Consider the following 15,404-nt stretch of genomic DNA (forward strand, 5'->3'; position numbering starts at 1 on the left):
ATAACCGATTGTCACTAAGGAAGCAATATACACCATCATGCATTGTGATGAAATGTATCTTTTGTGCTAATTCCGGCATATTAACATGGAGGCTATTTGTTGATATGTTGATTAATGTGCACTGTCCTAATTAAATAAATAAATATAGTACCCTACAGAGAACTGTGGGGAAAGAGGGGAAAGAGTGTGTGATTTCAGACAAAACCTTGGTTATCATTATAAAAGTATACAAGTATAAAATGGTTTATATATTGACAGTTGTTTTCTTTCTCTCTATGTTAATATGAATATTTTTAGTAATTCATTTTAAGAGCATGGGACGCTGAATGCTGGACTGTTTCTTAAATTGAACTAAAATCTTTGAAAATAACCTCATGTTTGTTTGATGTCCACTGAAAAGAGGAACATGTAAGTTCACTTGTATGAAAGGTTGAATATTTCTTTGTGGTTGTTAATGATTGTATCTATCAGTAATAATCCAATGTACTGTAACACCATCATGTTCATCATTTATATATTATAACATATATACAAGATGAGCTTCTATAAAGTGTTGTCTTTGTAGTGATCTGTACACACCTTCAAATCTCCCCTCACTACACTTCTAGATGTTTTGTAGTAACAGTAGATGATATGATCGTATACTCTGTAAATAATCTTAAAAGGTAGAATTTTTCCTTTTTATTTTTTTTGTTCTGTGCTGCTCTCGTGGTTTGAACCAAAGCTCACTGAAAATATTTAAAGGATTTGTATTTGTTTCTTTTAAAGACAATAATGGATCCTCCCTGCTGAATGAATAAAAAAGATGTTTGTTAAGATTTTATTTCATTATTCTGTTATTGTCATGATTAAAGGGGCGGTGGTGGCACAATTAGTGTGCATGTCTCATGTACAGAGGCTGTAGTCCTCCAAGCGGGCGGCCCAGGTTCAAATCCCAACTGTGGCTCCTTTCCTGCATGCCATTCCCGTCTCTCTCTCTCTCTCTGATTTCCTCTATCCACTGTCCGATCTCTCCCAATAAAGGCCCAAAAAGCCCAAAACTAAATCTTAAAAAAAAAAGAACTTACTTGTTAATTAATTTAAACACAAAATCACCCTGACTGATTTTTTTACCCCTGGGTCGAGGAAACGGCTCCTATTTATGCATTGTCAGATTATTAATCCCTAAATGAATCCCCAACATTAAATTGTCTTTTTTCTGACCCGATTTCTTCCACAGCATTAGAAAACTGTTTTTTTTTTTTTTGGACTTGCAGTGGAGCAAAGATGTGATAATCAAACAGAAGACCATTTTCCTACATCGTTATTTATGCAAATTTAAGAATAAACACTTCAAGGGTTAAAGGGAGAAAGGATCAGGCAGTCATTGTCAGTTTTTCCAGTAACCTTTTCTAAGTTGTCATGAGCTCAATAACAATGACATTTTCTTCTTTATCAAAGTACAAAGTCATGTCATCGTCTTCTTTGGATGAACAATTTCTGCAGTTTTAATACAGGAGTATGACCTAATGAGGGAGAAAGTTTGAGTAGCGCTGCCAGCCTGGTCCTTGACACTATGTATTCTAGCATACTTTGCACAAATGGGTTAGGGTACACAAACTGAAAAATGGGATGTTTATGATAAATGTAAATACAGTCCTTTGCCTCTTCATCATAATTTGTTTCAGGTCTGAGCTTTAACATTGAAAACAGAACCTCGACCTCACTGACAAAGCAGAGGACGTTCATGATGTGCTTCAGTAAAGCGTGACCGCATATTCAGCCTATTAATTTGAACATATTTATTTAATATGATCTTATGAGTCTGTGCCTGTGTTGAAGTATGAGCTGTGAATTTTTAGGGGTCTGATCCCGTTCTTCATTTTCTCATGAAGTGTTTGATTTAAACTGGTAACTATTCCTTTTAAGGTAGCATGGCGCTGTCTTTTCTGTAATTAACTGTACCCTTGAAAGTTTGCAGTGTTTGTATCTAGCATGTGAGAGAACCAATGAGCTGACAGTGTTTGAATATTAATATTATGAAGTGCACTGAAGCGTTAATAATAGGTGATCACTGTTAAAGCTCATACTGATGGTAGCTTGAATGTTCAGATACACCAGGATCACAGGGATTAAGATTGGAGAAGGAAAAAGTAAGATCTCAATGTTGCATACTTTTTCCAATGAAGCAAATAAATAAAAGTAATAACTATGCTCTACAATAATAACTGTATTTGGCAACAAGCAGTTGCACAAAGGGATTTTTTCTCCCATCGTGCAGCAGAAGTAGATCGTCTGAGGTCTCTGGATATCTTGTTGTCCGATCATTTATTTACTGTAAAAACATTTTTAAATCCTGAGAGCTGACTGAAAGGAGCACCTGTCTAAAAGAATCTCTCAGCACCTCTTGGATGGCTTATCATCCTGAGTCCTGATGTGAAAAATGAAATAATAAAATGAAATAAAAATACAAAATAAAAGGAAGCTGTGGGTGGGAAAATCCAGTTTTATATTTTACCTTAAATAATGCTATCAGCTATGTTAGCTGGGACATAAACACAGAAGTGTTTATGACAGTAAGAGCTATTAATTCATCTATTAAATATGGGGCCGTTAAAGAATTATAGGGCTTTAAAGTCATATAAAACTCTCTTAATACTCCCTTGTGTTTGTTACATAATTTATTTTATTACTATAATAAATTAATATTATATTATTATATTATTATAATATTTCTTGTGAGAAGACTTTCAGATTGTCTTATTAAAAAATATTTTTAGCATACTTATAGCAAAAATCTGTAGGATTGGTAAGGTCACAGACAAAGCCATCACGAGAAGCTAAACATAATAAATCAATGAAATAATTAAATTTACCATGATCTACTTTTAAGCAAGTTTCGCTTGACTTGAAACTTTGTGGATTCTGTGCGCGTAAAGTTGGAGTCTATTGTTCTGTTGTTTACCTGTTTCCAGTAAAACTTTTGTAGGCTCGTGCATGAGCAGGAGTTAGTTTGTGGGGAAGGACGGTGTATTTGGTATACCATTGCAGGCTAAGTTAAGTGATTTGTTCATAGTTCAGTGGATTGTTTGTTCTTACTTTGATGTTGTAGAGGGAGAGGGAGTTTGTCAGCTGTTTATTGTTTCGGCTAGGCCGGCTGACACTTGAAACTTGTCTGTGCGTAATCGGTAAAGTAGTGTGGTGTTTTCCCCTGACAGGCTGAAGCGAGGTTCTTCATATGGATTCGTTGTGCGGGGATAAATTAGGAATGCGGTGAACGTGGGTGAAGTATTTGCTTGGGAGCATGTCCGTGGTTTCGGAAAGGTTGCTCGTCGCTTAACTGAGCCAGCGGTCACTACCCATCACAGGTAGCTGCAATAGGTTCGAGTTTATGTAGCTAGGTTTATGTTTAGATAGTGGGGTAAATCCACATTGGGTTGAGAAGTGTTCCTCTTGGAGCGCACAGGTTAGTGTCTCTGTATCCTCTGGTTTCCGGATGTGCGTAAAGTTGACAATTCGTTTTTTTATTTGGCACAGTAGGCTAATTTTAATTAAAATGTCTGAAATTGAATTGTTAATTTCTGCTCCATCTCAGAAATACCTGGATAAATGTACCGCGGTCAAGTGGGCCGTCGTTTGCAAAACACCAGGCAAGGCAGCCGACGCTTGAAAAATGATGAGCGTCTATACAATGATTTGGGAACTTTTTATTGAATATTAAATATAAAATATGAATCCAAACTTAATTAAAAATGTGTGTTCCTTGTGTCCCTGTATCTGGTCCTAAGCATTTTCAGCAGATTTTACTGTGTAGTTTTGGTGGCAGTTAAAGGTAAAGTCTGCTCAAATTGCATAGAGACACTTTGATATTTAAATTGAGATTTTAGGTGACAAGAAATCTTCAATGGAATCGTATTCCTCATGTCCCAGGCTGTAGTCCTGAGAATTTTTAGCAGAGTTTAAATAAAATATCAAATATGACTTAAATATCTATATATAAGGTTCTTAATGCAATTTGAGCATATTTTACCTTTAATTATTCAAAAAACTATACAGTAAAATTTGCTGACAATTCTCAGGACCACAGCCACATTAGGAACAATAATCCATTGAAATTTAGTTGTCACCTGTCACAGATTTTTCAAAATAAAACGTAAAATATGATTAAAATATCAAAGTGTCTTAATGCAGTTTTAGCAGACTTAAACTTTAACACAGCCACAGCCACAGACCACAGCCAGGGACATGAGGAATAAAAATCCATTAAAAGTTTATTGTCTTAACATTGTGTTTTTTTTTCTGTCAGCAGTTATTATTGATGGTATCTTTTGCTGAAATACGCGACCGCATTACATTCTTTTTGGGCGCTCAAAGCACCTGTAGCGTAAACCCCGGTATAGACCTATGGTATAGACACGCAGCATTAGCAGTATAAAACGTTCCAAAGAGCATTTCCTCATGATTGCGGAGCATTTTTCTGTGATGGATCAGAGAAAACATCAGTGATGAAATCTAAGTTAACTGAGGAAGGAATAATGTAGGCTAAGAAGATAAAGAAACGCCACCTAATCTATAATACGACGCACGGTTTGACATTTAAGGAAATTTTGTTAATGTAGATGCACATGACAGAAATAAACATGAATCAAAAAAAACAAAAAAAAACAGCTTGAGCTCGAATGAATCCATCAACTGTCTAAGAAAGCGAAAGTAGTTTCTTTTGTCTTTGGTGAGGGATGGCATGTTGTGTGGTGAGGAGCAGGGCACACAGGGCTGTGGCTCTTCTACGTCTCTTACCACACTTTAATGAAAAGGATTCAGACACTTTTTTTCTTGTTGTTTGAACGTGAGTCTAGACTAGAGCGAAATGTTGGCCTGATGCTGACTGCGCACTGATGCTTCAGTCTGTTCTCACAGGTAAGGCACAAGAAGCCTATTCTTCGACTTCTGAAGACACTAAGATAGCCTAAAGTCAGCTGTGCTGTAAGCATATGAACATGTGCCTGATGCATATCGTTTTAGAGCGCGTGGAAAGGAAAAACATTTGCTAGGGATCTGTCCACTCACTTTAAGAGGTGGTAACTGCGCTTGATGTCACTTCATGTGATGGTTTGTGTGAACTGATGATTTTGGGGCAATTTAAAAATTGTCTTCCGGATCGCATCGCGACATAGCGATAAACGAGCAAAACATGCCAACTACTGCTGAGGCCGCTGTTTGTGCCGATGAATCTGTGTTGCTTCATAAGAGCAGTTTTAGAGAGCATGAGGCTTCTGGTTACGCCTCTGTTTTGCCGTCTGAGATGCGTTCATATAAACTTGGAATTTTGAGATCTGAATATAAGGCAGGTGTCAAAGTTAATAAGAATAATGTCTGTAACTATTGCCATGAGGAGGGACATTGGAAGTTAGATTGTCCTGTGTTAATGGCTAAAACAAAAGGAGTACAACATGTTAAACCAGCTGCCTGTGCTGCACCTGTTAAAGATTGTTGTGTTTCTGAGCGGCTTACCTCTCACTCGTGTGAAACTGATGTTTTGGCAGCATATGCACCTTCATTAGAGATGGGTTGATGTCACTTGTAGGAAGTGATGAACAAGTCCTCATGAAAGTCCTGAGGGACAGTGGGGCTTATGGTTCTTTCATTGTTGATTCTGTTTTGCCTCTTTCTGGAGAGACTGACACAGGAGACTCTAAGTTGTGGGATGGGGTGGATCATTCCCCCTGTTCCTTTAGACAAAGTGCTTCTTGACTGTGAGCTGGTTAAGGGTGAGGGAGCCATTGGTGTGCGTCCAGCGTTGCGCATTAAAGGTGTACACTTTATTTTTGGTAATGGTCTGGTCGGTGGCAGAGTCTGGAGTGACACTCCACCATTACCTGTCCCTTCCTGTCCAGTTGATCCAGTGTCTGAACTCCAAAGTACAGCAGAAGGTTCTTTCATCCTGTGCCACTACAGGTTCTATGGCTAGTCAAACAGTCAAACAAATGTCCCTTGAGGGTTGTGAGGATGTTGTTTTGGAGGCCCCATCTGAGCCTCCATGTCACAAGGAAGTAGTGCAGGAGCAATCGGTGATCCTTCTTTGAAGGAAATATTTGAGCGTGTTTTACCTTTCTCTGATATAAGTAGTGCTGACAGGCTACTTCTTGCAAAAGGAGTTGCTGTTAAGAAAATGGGTACCTGTTTGTGTCTTCACAGACCATTAATGTACTGTGACACATGGGTTTAATATATTGTACTTATGTTTTCTGATAACCTGCTCTGTTCTGTTGCCGTGCCTGTCCTCTTATGTTGCTCCTCAGATACCAGGGGTTGCTGAGAATGGGTGGGGGTGGACATGCAGCGATCAAATCTAATAAAAAGGTCATGTATTAATCAAATTGTTAGTACCAAATTGTTTTTGTTATTTTGAGTATTCAGTTCAGTTATTTGAGTAATTATGTAGATATTTTACACAGTAGGTTGATATAATGCTGGTGGTCTCCTTGGGACACTGACTTTTTTGGTAGTGGGGGGGGGGGGGGGGGGTTATGAACAGGCTATACTAATTGGTTCTGTCTCCCTTTTCCTAGAGGATTTGGCTGGAGCACCTGGGCCTGTTGCTCTAAGGGCATAAAAGCCTAACCCCAGGACGGAGCTCTGGATCTCTCTCATGCCACAAAGACTCCCATCGATCATTATTAGCACATTTTGGACTTTGTAACAAAATTGTTTCACAACTCCCCACACTTCATTTATACCACACATCCGCATTCACACTACTGACCTTACTGGTGGACACACTCCATGTTTGCAGTTCTCATGTCATTAGTACAATAAATCATTATTGTTTGCAAGTGGTGTTGTTTCTCATGTTTGTTACGGCCCTCATGTTTGCCAATACATTGTATATATACATGTACGTAAATACTCTGTCGACTTGTTGACTTAAGAAGTTGGAAATTCTGAGTTGCTGGTCTGATACCTCATCGGGAACGCCCCTGTTAAAAAAACATATACTTATGTTGAAAATAACAACATACATACTGATCTAGAAAAAAACACCATACATACCTATATTGGGAGAATCGGCAAACAAACCTATGTAGAAAATAACACCATAAAAACCCATGTCGAAAATAACAATATACCAACCCATGTTGAAACAAACAACACATTGGGACATACTGGGAGAATCAGCAACAAAAAAACATGTATACTTATGTTTAAAATAACGACATACCAACCCATGTCGAAAATAACAACATACATACCCATGTAGAAAAAAACGACATACAATCCTATATTGGAAACAACGGCATACATTCCCATCTAGAAAAAAACAGCATACAAACCCATGTTGAAAATAACGACATACAATCCTATATTGGAAACAACGGCATACATTCCCATCTAGAAAAAAACACCATACAAACCCATGTCGAAAATAACACCATACATACCCATGTAGAAAAAAAACAGCATACAAACCCATGTCGTAAAAAATGGACATAAAATCCTATATTGAAAAAAACACCATACAAACCTATGTTGAAGAAAATGACACATTCCTATATTGGGAGGATCAGCAAACAAACCCATGTCGAAAAAAAGACATACATACCTAAGTCGAAAAAAACGACATACATTCCTATATTTGGAGAATCTGCAAACAAACCCATGTCGAAATAAACACCATAGAAACCCATGTCGAAAATAACACCATACATTCCCATGTCGAAAATAACACCTTAGAAACCCATGTAGAAAATAACACCATACCAACCCATCGAAATAAACACCATACAAACCCATGTAGAAAATAACACCATACAAACCTATGTCGAAAATAACGACATACAAACCCATGTCGAAAGAAACGACATAAAATCCTATATTGGAAATAACGGCATACATTCCCATGTCAAAAAAAACACCATACAAACCTATGTTGAAAAAAACGATAAATTCCTATATTGGGAGGATCACCATAAATAACACCATACATTCCCATGTCAAAAATAACACCATACATACCCATCTAGAAAATGACGACATAAATACCTTTGTCGAAAAAAACAACATAAATTCCTTTATTGGGAGAATCGGCAAACAAACCCATGTCAAAATAAACACCATACAAACCTATGTCGAAAATAACACAATACCAACCCATGTTGAAAGTAACGACATACAAACCCATGTCGAAAATAACACCATACAAACCTACAGTATGTTGGAAAAAACAATATACAAACCTATGTTGAAAATAACACCATACACACCCATGTCAAAAATAACACCATACATACCCATCTAGAAAATGACGACATAAATACCTTTGTCGAAAAAAAACGACATAAATTCCTATATTGGGAGAATTGGCAAACAAACCCATGTCGAAATAAACACCATACAAACCTATGTTGAAAATGACGACATACCAACCCATGTCGAAAATAACACCATACATACCCATGTAGAAAAAAAACAGCATACAAACCCATGTCGTAAAAAATGGACATAAAATCCTATATTGAAAAAAACACCATACAAACCTATGTTGAAAAAAATGACACATTCCTATATTGGGAGGATCAGCAAACAAACCCATGTCGAAAAAAAGACATACATACCTAAGTCGAAAAAAACGACATACATTCCTATATTTGGAGAATCTGCAAACAAACCCATGTCGAAATAAACACCATAGAAACCCATGTCGAAAATAACACCATACATTCCCATGTCGAAAATAACACCTTAGAAACCCATGTAGAAAATAACACCATACCAACCCATCGAAATAAACACCATACAAACCCATGTAGAAAATAACACCATACAAACCTATGTCGAAAATAACGACATACAAACCCATGTCGAAAGAAACGACATAAAATCCTATATTGGAAATAACGGCATACATTCCCATGTCAAAAAAAACACCATACAAACCTATGTTGAAAAAAACGATAAATTCCTATATTGGGAGGATCACCATAAATAACACCATACATTCCCATGTCAAAAATAACACCATGCATACCCATCTAGAAAATGACGACATAAATACCTTTGTCGAAAAAAACGACATAAATTCCTATATTGGGAGAATCGGCAAACAAACCCATGTCAAAATAAACACCATACAAACCTATGTCGAAAATAACACAATACCAACCCATGTTGAAAGTAACGACATACAAACCCATGTCGAAAATAACACCATACAAACCTACAGTATGTTGGAAAAAACAATATACAAACCTATGTTGAAAATAACACCATACACACCCATGTCAAAAATAACACCATACATACCCATCTAGAAAATGACGACATAAATACCTTTGTCGAAAAAAAACGACATAAATTCCTATATTGGGAGAATTGGCAAACAAACCCATGTCGAAATAAACACCATACAAACCTATGTTGAAAATGACGACATACCAACCCATGTCGAAAATAACACCATACATACCCATGTAGAAAAAAAACAGCATACAAACCCATGTCGTAAAAAATGGACATAAAATCCTATATTGAAAAAAACACCATACAAACCTATGTTGAAAAAAATGACACATTCCTATATTGGGAGGATCAGCAAACAAACCCATGTCGAAAAAAAGACATACATACCTAAGTCGAAAAAAACGACATACATTCCTATATTTGGAGAATCTGCAAACAAACCTATGTCGAAATAAACACCATACAAACCTATGTAGAAAATAACTACATATAGACCTATGTCTAACGTAATGACATACATACTCATGTCGGAAAAAAACAACATACATGCCTGTCGAAAAAAACGATAAATATCTTTTGACGAAATAAATTACAATAATAGCTGTCGAAAAAACAGAAAAAAAAACAACATACTTGCCTTTTTTTTAAAATAACGACATATATACCTATCTTGAATAGAAAAACTTACTTACCTAAAGTATGTCGAAAAAACCCGACATACTGTGCTGAAAAAACTATGTACATACATACATACACTTACATGACTCCTCAAAGGAGCTTTAAAATATACATCAACAAATATCCAATACAGCGCAGTAGTTATAAATGTTGTAAACTTCTTTCTATTAACAAAAAGAAAACTCAGATCTCTATTTGCTCTATTTTAATCAACGTGTCTTCATCACCTCACTCCATCAGGTTGTCGCTGGTAGAAGTTACCTTGTGGGCCTCCATAATGCAGCAATCAACCTTTCTCCTCTTCTCTACTGTGTTCATGATGAATATTAAACTTTGTCCTTGATATCATTCCCATCATGTCTTTACAAACTCAGTCCAATCAGATCCATGTAAACACCTGGCCCTGTGTGATTTTACAAAGAACACTAATTAACAGTCCAATCAGCCTGAACAGCAGAGATCTCTCTGCAGACTGCTGAAGCTCCTGGTAAACAACATCTTAACTTATGTGAGACGTTTGGTCTGTGAGCAATACTTGATAATATTCATTTTCGGTTGGTTTAAAATCATTGAATATGTTGATATCTTCATAAACTAGCTGCTAAAAAAAAATTTGCATTTTATTCTAGGGATTGGTTCATGTTTTATGGATTTCTCAAGTTCTTCGTACCGACTCTGCCAAAACTTGCAGCTGCATTAATCAGATCACCTACACCTGGTTTAAAATATCATATCATCTACTAATCCTTTTTTGTAACCTAAAATATAATTTGATTATGTGTTACGACCCGTCTCGTGTGGGGAAAGGGAAGAAACATAAAACCAGGGCCGTATCCAAATTGCCAAGTACATACTCAATCTTTCAGTAGGCAGTAGGCAGTATGCAGTACGTACTATCTGTGCTGCATACTGTTAGTACCTACTATTCAGTATACACACACAGTAGGCAGATATTTGTGCCTACTTAGTCTGATTCATTCAGTATGGAAGTGACGTCATTTACGTTTCCCAAACCGGCCGCATTCACCCGTTTTTTAAAAGTTTTTTTGTTTAGCTTTATTCAAGAAGAGTAATGCGCATATACAGTCAGGTAAACAAAACAATATCACAATGTAAATCAAGTTAAAGACAGATTAAATAACTAAATAACATACAGTACATAAAGAAAAGAACAAATGAAAGACAGTAACATACAGAATATAAAATAAACCAATAAAGACACATTTAAATAGTGAAATCATTATTTAAATAGAGTGGGAAAGGTTTTATAATAATGCAGATATTTGTTATATTTTCTGTTGTTAATTAAAAGTAGTGATTTCAGTCGGGACTTTAACTCTAGATTAAAAATTGATTAAATTAATCCACGCTCGTTTGTTTTGATTTGGAGGCGCACGTGAAATAACGATTTACGTTTAATTTCGCACAGCATTGTGGGTGGTAAAATACAATTCATTTCCTGAAAGCACGCATCCGATCCATACTGCATGAAACCAGGAAGTTAGTATCCATACTGAAATGTTCAGTATACTGAAACTCCATACTGAATAGTACGTACTGCATACTGAACTGTGACAATTCAGAAAGGGCCCAGTTGTTTTGCTGGCTGACCAAGCTTCTTAAAGGTGTGTGGCTGCAGGGCTGTCCTCTGATTGATTAATTGCCTCCTGCAGCTGTGTTCCAATCAAGCTTTTCCAGCAGGCAGCACAGGTGAACCAAATCAGGCTTGGAAGATTGACTCATCAACACACAGTGGCCCTTTCCGAATAGCCACAGCTCAGTATGCAGTACGTACTTTTCAGTAAACAGTGCAGCCTGAATGTCCATCCAGTCTCACATGATGTGTAGTCTCTATGAGTCTGGTTCTGTTCAAGGTTTCAGCCGGTTAAAATAAGTTTTCCTGTCTCATGGTCTCTGAAAATATTAGAGCAAAGAGAATGCCCTACAAGTGAATGTAATGTCACTAAACTTTAATATTAAAAGTTCGACCCATATAGCGTTCACCCTTTGAGTTCATAAATGTCATGCCTTTTGATTCCAAAAGTTTTATAAATCACTCTTTTGAATTGAAAACGCTTCAAAAAAGTGCTAAAAAGGTTTGATGACCAAGAGTTGATATACACAACATATTATAAGTCTGTCCAATATTCTTCACACATTATTTATCACAACATCCATCACTATACAACACATCTGACATCCACTGTTGTCATGGTAACAGCCTTTGTAAGGAGGCTCAGTGAGTCCTGTTTCTTTTGTTCCTGTCCTGTAGCTGGGATAGATAAGAGTCTGCAGACAACTTGAGGTCAGACACCAACAGACCAAAAAACGTGATGTCACTTTAAGACGACCTTTGTGTTTTATTCAAGGTGTGCGTGAGGGACATTTTTCTTTTTCAGCCATTTAGAAGATAAGAGTTCTGAGAGTGGCATGTGAAAGTAAAGGAACAGCTCAAAGGAGACAGTCGCTTGACAGAAAAAAAAGGACCTCTGAGCACATCTCATGGAGTGTTTCTGCTCTTAGAGGTCAAAGAGGAAGATTTTCCTGCAGAGCCAAGCCTCCTCAAATCATCAGAGTTTGTTTCTAAGAATAGATTAGATGTGTTAGATGAAAATGAAATAAAAGGAGAGAATGAGATAAGATGGATGGACCTCCATGACTTTTCATAATTTATTTAAAACTTTAATTAATTATGTCCATTTTCCCGTCCTCTCCTTCCTGTGATGTTTTAATATTTAATGTAACTCATGAGACGAAAATGGAAAAATATAATGTGTTCCACTCTGTGCGTGATAGAGTCAATGACACAGCTCCAAATGAGATGTAAAAAGGTTAAATCATAGTCCTGTTGTGTTTTGTTGTGTGTTGATGTGTTAAAAACAGGAACAAACAAGTAGATCATAGACCAACACACCTGGGGCGGCAGTAGCTCAGTCTGTAGGGACTTGGGTTGGAAATCGGAGGGTCAACAGTTCAAGTCCCAGCACAGACCAAGTCTGGAAATTGGTCTGATAGCTGGAAAGGTGCCAGTCCACTTCCTGAGCACTGCCAAGGTACCCTTGAGCAAAGCACTGAACCCCAAAACTGCTCTGGAGTGATCACTGTGGGCAGCCCCGTCACTCTGAGCCCTCTCCATTAATGCATGTCCATAGGATCCTGTTTGTGCAGGTGTGTGTATTTTGGCCCATGTGTGTGTAGCATGTTCATTAAACAGAGTGTAAAACTGAATTTCTCCTCACAGGATAAATTATATTAAATTTAAATTAAATTAAAACCCTGCTATGACCAGGAACAATAGCACAATAAAATCTAAATGAATCACTATAGGTAGACTGGAGGCAGGTCTAAATATGAATGTTTTCAGATGCTTTCTGAAAGACTCAACAGAGTCAGAAAAAAGTATCGAGATGGGCAGGGACAACCAAAGGATTTGGTGCTTTGGTCTCAAAAGTACGATCACCACAAGTCTTAAAATGTGTCTGTAGGACAGAGAGTAGGTGTAGGGTGTTGGACGTGAACAGGTTTGTGTCGTTAGTTAGGGGTCACAAGAGGGATCGTCTTTGTCAGCATAATGATTTATTGATCGTCTCTGACATACTCCTGTCTGCTGTTTGTCAATGTAAGAATGTTCTGTTGAAACCAAATTGCCCTCTGGGATGAATTCAGTTTTTTGAGTCTGAATCTCAGTCTGGGCTGACTCCGGATTTTAAATCAAAACCGGTCAAGACCACCACTGGGTGGTTAATTTGATTCGAAGAAAAAGGCGTCTCATTAAAAATAAACAAATGACTTCAATTCATTCATAATCTGATTTTTTCCCCCTAGCTATGGCCTCAACCTTCACCGGTCCCCGGTCAGTCTTGCCCTGCCTTGGTCTTGGTCTTGACTTGGTCTCAATCCCTAAATGTCTTGGTCTGGTCTCATTCTCAGGGCACTCTGGTCTCAGGTATGTCTTGGTCTCGGTTAGTCTGGTTGTCACTACAATGCTAACTTACTTCACATAAGATATTCAGATACAGAGATTAAAACCGAGGAATATAAAAACAAAACTGAATGAATCTCTTCACATAGAGATGTTTGAGGTGTTGGTTTAAAGGATGACCCTGCTAACCTGATTATCTTCATTATTTTGCAGAAAATAACATTTTTAAATTTCTGTCAAATAAGAGAATATGAGAATAAATGACCTAGAGAGAATTAAATCCACAGATAGACACCCTGAGCATTACTCTGAATACGTTGGAAATAAGAAGCACAACCTTTGTTCTACACCTGGTGAAGTAAATCTATCAGAACAATTCCGGGTTTTGTTGTCGTCTGTCTTTGACTCTGCTGCCCTCTGGTGGACTGATCACACACTTCTCCTCTGTGTTCACCCTGCAGCCTCAGTCAACATGACGTTTCCCAGATCAATAAGCAGAGATAATGTGGAAACACTTTTTGATCTGTCATCTTCATGTTCACATGTTTCTTTCATGTCTGAAGCTCAGAGACACACTAAAGCTCACAATGACAGAAAGTTTCTCAATCACAACTCTTAATCACGGCATTTTATCATTCAATATTTCAACTCATATGTAATGATTCTCCGTTCAGGATCATAATTCATCAATTGTTTTTACAGATCTCTCACTCAGTAGTATTAGAAAAAAAGCAGTAATAATCCAAGAGATAGCTTCTCTCCACATTCAGATACAAAACAAGAGCGAACAGCACGGAACAGGACAACTTCTTGGTACCGGGGTATCATTAGAGCGATATGCTTTATGAATTAAACCATCACACAGAGTAGATAAAGGGAGCACATGATCTGCTGTTTTTAGAGATATTAGCAGCTGTTATCGATTCTTAGTGAATCAGGCCCTCAGCGTCATAATTACTACTTCTTAAATTCAACTACCTTTAGATCATAATGCTGACTTACTGTATCACTTTAAACATTTTATATCATAATAACTTTCACTTACTTTGGACTTTTTATCTCATTCTTGAGACTTTTTATATCACAATTTGACACTCGAGCGTTCTGATTTGAATCCAAATTGTTGATTCAATTCAATTCAATTCAATTCAGTTATCTCAAGACACTTTACAAAAAGCAGGCCGTCAACCAACGATCCGGTGGGGAGGGGGGGTGGGGGTTGTGAAAATGATCTTGAGGAGCCTAAGAGAGCTCAAGAGCTCTCAGGAAAGTAGGTGGTTAGTGACTGAGATTTACAGATAGATACATGCAGTAATATGATGTACTTTATATGCACAGAGAGAGAGAGAGAGAGAGAGAGAGAGAGAGAGAGAGAGAGAGAGAGAGAGAGAGAGAGGGAGGGGAGCTCAAGGTGCCAGTTCCCCCGGTAGTCTAAGCCTATAGCAGCATAACTAAGAGCTGGTCTACACCAGCACTAACTATAAGATTTATCAAAAAGGAAAGTTTTAAGTCTATTCTTAAAAATACAGACTGTGTCTGCCTCCCGGACCCCGGCTGGAAGGCGATTCCAGAGGAGAGGAGCCCGATA

The 15,404-nt window shown here is 37.5% G+C and overlaps 1 protein-coding gene across 2 annotated transcripts in view; it reads left to right on the plus strand.

The window, feature by feature from the left end:
* LOC109999018 (RNA-binding protein Musashi homolog 2-like) overlaps positions 1–6,831 on the plus strand; it is a 54,450-nt gene extending 47,619 nt beyond the window's left edge. Inside the window, exon 15 of one of the 2 annotated variants that reach the window (XM_065960581.1) lies at positions 6,279–6,831. The gene's annotated coding sequence lies outside the window, so the exon portion shown is untranslated. The remainder of the gene's footprint in view (positions 1–6,278) is intronic. The other variant, XM_065960582.1, reaches the window with a different exon arrangement.
* Positions 6,832–15,404: the final 8,573 nt, after the last annotated feature.

This window comes from Labrus bergylta, chromosome 11 (genome assembly GCF_963930695.1).
Source record: "Labrus bergylta chromosome 11, fLabBer1.1, whole genome shotgun sequence".
In the NCBI taxonomy this organism is placed as follows: Eukaryota; Metazoa; Chordata; class Actinopteri; order Labriformes; family Labridae; genus Labrus; species Labrus bergylta.